General features: G+C 41.6%; 1 pseudogene; it reads left to right on the forward strand.

Moving 5' to 3' along the window:
* The first annotated feature begins 2427 nt into the window (after positions 1-2427).
* LOC141555249 (wings apart-like protein homolog pseudogene) lies at positions 2428-6744 on the forward strand (annotated as a pseudogene).
* The last annotated feature ends 377 nt before the right edge of the window (positions 6745-7121 follow it).

Raw genomic sequence — 7121 nt, forward strand, 5'->3', positions numbered from 1 at the left:
ATTTAGGCAGAATTGTAATTTTTATATTAGTTTGCTCTAGCCATGAACAATGAATATTTTTTCCAATTGTTTAGATCTGATTTTGTGTGAGAAGTGTTTTGTAATTATATTCATATTTTTCTTGTGTTTGTCTTAGAATATAGACCGCCCCACATTTTATTTTGCTTCAGTAATTTTTAATGGAATTCCTCTTTCTCTCACTGATAGGCTTTGTGAGTAATATAGAGAATTGCTGATGATTTGTGTGGGTTCATTTTATATCTGAAATTTTGCTAACACTGTGAATTGTTTCCAGTAGACTTTTGAATGGTTTTCTGAGATTCTCTAAGCATATCATCATATCATCTGCAAAGAGTGATAATTTTAATTTCTCATGATCTATTCTCATACCTTTAATTTCTTTTTCTTTCCTTATTGCCAAAGGCAACATTTGTAATACAATGTCAAATAACAGTGAAATAAGGATCATCTTAGTTTCACCTCTAATTTTATTGGGTGTCCAATTTCCATTACAAATAATATTTGCTTTAGATTTTAGACAGATGGGGGCACAACCAAGATGGCAAAGAAGATACACACAAATTTCTAGGCTCTCCCTTACCCTCAATACCAATTAATTAACTCAACCTCAAAAATAACACTGGACTGGTAAAAATCACAAAGATTAGAAACACAATTTACCAGCTTAAGAGAATCTGGAACTTCTTCAGAAAAGGTCTAGAATGAAGGGAGGGGGAAAAAACCAGCACAGACAGAGAGAGACTAAAGACTAGCTTACTGTGCTGATCGGGCTGGAGAGGTTTCAGAGTTAGAAAAGATACCGAGACAGAATTCTGGCATAGGCTGATTGCTCTACTCTGCTTGCAAAAGAGCAGACCAGCAGAGAAATCAAGCCACTTAAAAAACAAAACAGCCAGAAACTATCTATAGCAATCCCAAATAGGAAGTTAGACAGCACAAATATGGGCATGCCTTCTGCAGTCCAGGGCTTTTCCTTGGGGCAATTAAGAACCTGCAAGGCAGTGGGAGAGACACAGCCCAGGGCAGCCTCTAATCCCACAGTGGGGGGCTCTGCCCAAGGCAGTGGAACTTCCACAGCAGCAAAACCCCCACAACAGTGACTGTGCTTCCCTGGGCAGAGATACTTCCAATCTGTGTGCCTGGGCTATTTGCCAGCTAGCTGCTAATATCCATCGCACCATGGGGGGGGGGGGGGAGGGAACGGGGCTTTTGTCTGAGATTGTGATGCTTTCACTGTTCAGCCTCTAGCCTTAGGGCAGTCGCTAGGCTACAACTCAGGGATCTTTCACTGGGCACACCTGCAGCCCAGCTCTGAACCACTTCTGGAGGAGGAGGAGGGAACAATCTCCCAGAGTCATGCCTTTTCCACCCTGCTCACAAGATAGCTGCCTTTCATATCTCTGCTCTGTACAGGAAGCTGGGAACCCCTTAATCAGAAAGCAGACCCCACAAATTATTTTTTAAAAATGAGTAAGAAACTGAAGAGAACAATCAACAGCTTCTGTATAGAAAAGAGCCGATCTCTAACCCTGAGGAGGCTAACAGCAGACATTCTGCAGATAATACCCTGAAGGGGAATGTTACCTGCACCCCATCACATAACTATCTCCTAGAAGAGACTAATAAAGACCTGAAAAGAGAGTTAGAAGATAAATGGGCAAAGGAAAGAGAAGCTATGCTAGAGAGTAAAAACTTCCTGAAATTGAAATTGGAAAAGATAAAGAATTCACAGGAAATGCAAGGAAATAAAATTTGTGAATTGGAAAAGGTTAAAAAATCACAGGAAAGTAGGATTTCTGAATTCAAAAAGATAAAGAACTCTCAAGAAAGTAGGATTTGTGAATTAGAAAAAGAAAATAACTAAAAAAAAATAGTGAAATGGAAAAAAATTCTACAGAGCAAAATAATAAATTTAAAAACTCAATTGGACATATACAAAAAGAACTAAAAAATGTGAATGAAGAAAATAACTCATTGAAAATCAGGACTGAGGGGAGGAAGGGGGGCGGCCGGCTGGGGAGCGCAAATGGCGTTGAGATGGTTCAGGGCCCTGCTCAAACTCCAGCCCTGACCACTCACCGGGCGAGGAGGAGGCGCAGGCGGGGGGCGGCGGCGCGAACTGGGTGGCCTAGGCCCGGGCCGGCAGCGGGGGAAGTTGCGGGGCAGCCGCCGCCGGCGCTCTCCCCTTCCCCCCTCTCCCGCTCCTCTTTTCCCAGAGGGCTCCTCTGGGCCCGGAGCGGGTGCCGGGCCGCGGAACTCTTCTTCTTCTTCTTCCCTTCCCTCCTGCCCGACCCCCTCTTCCTTGCGCGTCAACCGTCTCCCACCTCGAGCGCGCCAACCGTCCGGCCCCCCTTTTTCCGCCCCCCCCCCTCGGCCCGCGCCCACGGGGCCCCAGCTGCCGCTCGCGCCGCCGGGGGGCCGCCGGGAAGGCGAGGAGGCGGCGGCGGCCGGAACTCGGAGTCTCCACCCCGCTCAGTGGACACCCAGGGTAGTTTGGAGGAGTTGCAAATGTGTCTGAAGGCCCGAGGGAGAGGTTGAGACCCATGCGCCTATGCACATAGAATATGAAACAGGTGTCAAAATGACATCCAGATTTGGGAAAACATATAGCAGGAAAGGGGGAAATGGCAGCTCTAAATTTGATGAAGTATTTTCCAACAAAAGGACCACCCTTAGTACAAAATGGGGAGAGACTACCTTTATGGCTAAATTAGGCCAGAAGAGGCCTAATTTAAATCCAGATATCCCAGAGATTCCTAAGAAGCCTAAAGTAGAAGATGAAAGATCTTTTTGGATTCCATAGCGATGAAGAGTCTTTACCAGTTTCTTCAAAGAATGTGGCCCAGGCTAAGAGTTCTTCCCAGTTGGAGCCTGGTGAAGCTGCTCATCTGGGAGACTTCACCTCTGTACTTGAAGCTAACAGCTGTATTGGTCAACCAATCACTGAGGACATTATTGTGTCAAGCAAGTGCTTACCTTGTGATAGTACTTGCTTTGGTTTAAAAGAAAAGAGCACAAACCGAACCTTAGAAGACAGTGAAAACAAAAGTAGTGCAAAACTAATAACTAGAGATAAAGTGCAGAATTTTACCGACAATGAAAAGAACAGTCACTTTGTTTACAAACATATTGAAAATGGTAATAAGCAATCTAACCTTGAAACTACAGCTATTTCTGGAATCAAAATTGAAGCCAAGGATTCATATGATACTTGGGATTCCCAAATTGGGAAAAGGTCAGACTCTCCATCAGAAATGTCTCAGACCAAAGTATCCCTAGGAACTGGTTTATATGAATGGGATGATGTTGCAGATAACAGACCAGGAGATTTTATTTTAAGTTTGGGTAGTGATCATCATTTAGAGATAAAGAAAGAGGAGTTTACAGGTAAAGATGAAATGGGAAATCTACAAGAAGCCATTAATGAAGACCTTCTGCAGAGTGTTCTCAGGCCAAGCAACTGTAGGACATATTGTAGGTTCGGCAAAGCAAAATCATCACAAGGGGCATCACACTTTGATAAGCTAATGGATGGCACTAGTCATTCTTTAGCCAAAGCAAATAATGAGTCCAATCAAGATGGTCTGAATCCAGTTTGAAAAGTTGGTGTAAGTTGTGGGACCAGTTTCAGAGGGACGGTGGGACGGACTAGAGACTACACTGTTCTGCATCCATCTTGCCTATCAGTTTGTAATGTTACCATACAGAACACAATGGAGCGCAGCATGGATGAATTCACTGCAGCAGCCCCTACGGACTTGGGTGAAGCTGGTCGCTTAAGAAAGAAGACAGATATAACCACCACCAAGACCACCACTAGACATCGACCCAGCAATACCAAATCCAAAAAGGATGTTAAACTTGAATTTTTTGGGTTTGGAGACAATGATGAGGCAAAAGTTGATGAAGGAGGTTCTGGAAGTTCTAATTACAAAATTAAATATTTTGGATTTGATGATCTTAGTGAAAGTGAGGATGAGGATGAGGATGACTGGCAAGAAGAAAGAAAAGCAAGCAAAAAAAGAACTAAATCAGCCCCATCAGTCTCCTTTCAGCCTCCTGCAGAAAGCAATTATAATTATTCCCAGGATAGTCAATCTAATGCAAATCCAGATCTTTTGGACTTTTCAGAGGATTTACCTGGTGTGCCTGGAAACATAAAGAAGACCACAAATAAACAAGGAGATAAATCAAAGGAAAACACTAGGAAGATTTTTAGTGGCCCCAAACAATCACCTACAAAAGCTGTCTATAATGCTAGACATTGGAACCATCCAGAATCAGAAAAGCTCCCAGCCCCGCCAGTATTGAAAACTCAAGAGTGTCGCAGTGAGGCTTTCTTCAAAAGAGGCAATTCAGAGAGATGATGGAGTTTTTAAGGCTCCTGCACCACCACCCAAAGTAATAAAAACTGTGACGATACCTACTCAACCCTACCAAGAAATAGTAACTGCATTGAAATGTAGGAAAGAAGACAAAGAATTATGCACTGTTGTTCAGCATGTGAAGCACTTCAAAGATGTAGTGGAATTTGGTGAAAATCAGGAGTTCACTGATGATATTGAGTATTTGTTAAGTGGCTTAAAAAGCACACAACCTCTAAACACACGTTGCCTTAGTGTTATTAGCTTGTCCACTAAATGCGCCATGCCCGGTTTCCGAATGCACCTGAGAGCACATGGGATGGTAGCCATGGTTTTTAAAACACTGGATGATTCACAGCACCATCAGAATCTGTCCCTTTGTACAGCAGCTCTTATGTATATACTAAGTAGAGATCGTTTGAACATGGATCTTGATAGAGCTAGTCTAGATCTTATGATTCGACTTCTAGAGCTGGAACAAGATGCTTCATCATCAAAGTTATTGAATGAAAAGGATATGAACAAAATTAAAGAAAAAATCCGGCGACTTTGTGAAACTGTACACAACAAACACCTTGATTTGGAAAACATTACGACAGGACATTTAGCAATGGAGACATTATCTTCGCTTACTTCAAAGTGAGCAGGAGACTGGTTTAAAGAAGAATTGCGCCTTTTGGGTGGTCTTGATCATATTGTAGATAAAGTAAAAAAATGTGTGGATCATTTAAGTAGTGATGAAGATGAAGAAAAACTGGTAGCTTCGTTATGGGGAGCAGAAAGATGTTTACGGGTTTTAGAGAGTGTAACAGTGCATAACCCAGAGAATCAAAGCTACTTGATAGCATACAAAGATTCACAGCTTATTGTTTCATCAGCAAAAGCTCTGCATCATTGTGAAGAATTGACACAGTGATATAATTGCACAGAAAATAGTATTTGTTTACCTGATAGTAAGCCTCTCCCCCACCAGAATGTAACTAACCATGTGGGTAAAGCAGTGCAAGACTGCATGAGAGCCATCATTGGTGTGTTACTCAATTTAACTAATGATAATGAATGGGGCAGCACCAAAACAGGTGAACAAGATGGTTTGATTGGCACAGCAATGAATTGTGTGCTTCAGGTTCCAAAGTTCCTACCTCAAGAACAAAGATTTGATATCCAAGTGCTGGGCTTGGGTCTACTAATAAATCTAGTAGAATATAGTGCTCGGAATCGGCACTGTCTAGTCAATATGGAAACATCAAGCTCTTTTGACTCCTTCTGTGCTGCAGAAGGAGATGATAGTTTAAGGATAGATGGACAGATTCATGCAGTTCAGGCTTTAGTGCAGTTATTCCTCGAGCATGAGCGAGCAGCCCAGTTGGCTGAAAGCCAGACAGACGAACTGATCAAGGAAGCTCCCACCACTCAGCATGATAAAAGTGGGGAATGGCAAGAAACGAGTGGAGAGATTCAATGGGTTTCTGCTGAAAAGATAGATAGTACTGAAGAGAAAGAAAAGAAGGAGGAGGAGGAGGAGGAGCTTGACCTCAATAAAGCCCTTCAACATGCTGGTAAACATATGGAAGACTGCATCATTGCTTCATATACAGCACTGCTTCTTGGCTGTCTTTGCCAGGAGAGTCCAATCAATGTGACTACTGTGAGGGGGTACTTACCTGAAGGGGACTTTTCAATAATGACTGAAATGCTCAAAAATTTTCTCAGTTTCATGAATCTTACCTGTGCTGTTGGAACCACAGGCCAGAAATCTATCTCTAGGGTGATTGAATACTTGGAACACTGCTAGATAACTTCATTTCCGCTACAGGCACTCATTCCTGCTGGAGCCACCCTTAGATAAAGGAAGAAGTCATGAAAGAAGTCCTTGAAGAATACACCAAGAGCATTCATCTGTGTCATTCGTGTTTGGATTTTAAAGCTACTACCTGGTCTCTTAATCATGCATTCTGCATTTGCTAAATGACAGTTACTTCATCAATCTGCAACTATCAAAAATGAGGGGTGAAAGGTTCTGATGAAAAAATTTCAGGCTATTAATGATGTAGTGCAGTATTTAAATGTCCATATTTTGGCAGGATTTACCCTTGCTCCCTTCTTTTCTTGCTTTGTCCTGGCAAGTATAAAAGCGAGAAAACTTGCTGCTGATAATGCAAGTGCTGTGTATGTTGAGCCACTGTTATCATGCCAGCCAGGTGCAAAAGCAGCTTTGCTACTGAGTTATCAGACAGGTGTTGAAGTACATTCTGGACAGCAGCATAACTCCTTTCTTGAGTCTCATTTGCTTTTGCTTTTTTGTTGAATGAATCCAAAATCATAAAATAAAGCTTTTGTGTAATTTTGTGATTTAAAAAAAAAAAAAAAGAAAAAGAAAATCAGGACTGAACAAATAGAAATGAAGAATCAGTCAAACAAAATAAAAAAAAAAATGAAAAGCTGGAGAATAATGACAAATATTTATTGGGAAAATCTATAGACCTGGAAATAGATCTAGGATCTGAGGATCACTGGGCTTCCCAAAAATTATGATGAAAAAAAGAGACTAGATTCTATTTTATAGGAAATCATCAAAGAGAACTTTCCAGAGATAATAGAAATAGAAGGGGAAATAGGCAATGAAAGAATTCATCGAACACCTTCTGAAAAAGACCCTAAAAAAAAAAAAAAAAAAAAAAAAAACCCTCCATGGAATATTGTGGCTAAGCTGCAGAACTAGCAAACTAAGGAAAA

The sequence above is a fragment of the Sminthopsis crassicaudata genome, chromosome 2 (assembly GCF_048593235.1).
Source record: "Sminthopsis crassicaudata isolate SCR6 chromosome 2, ASM4859323v1, whole genome shotgun sequence".
Lineage (NCBI taxonomy): Eukaryota > Metazoa > Chordata > Mammalia > Dasyuromorphia > Dasyuridae > Sminthopsis > Sminthopsis crassicaudata.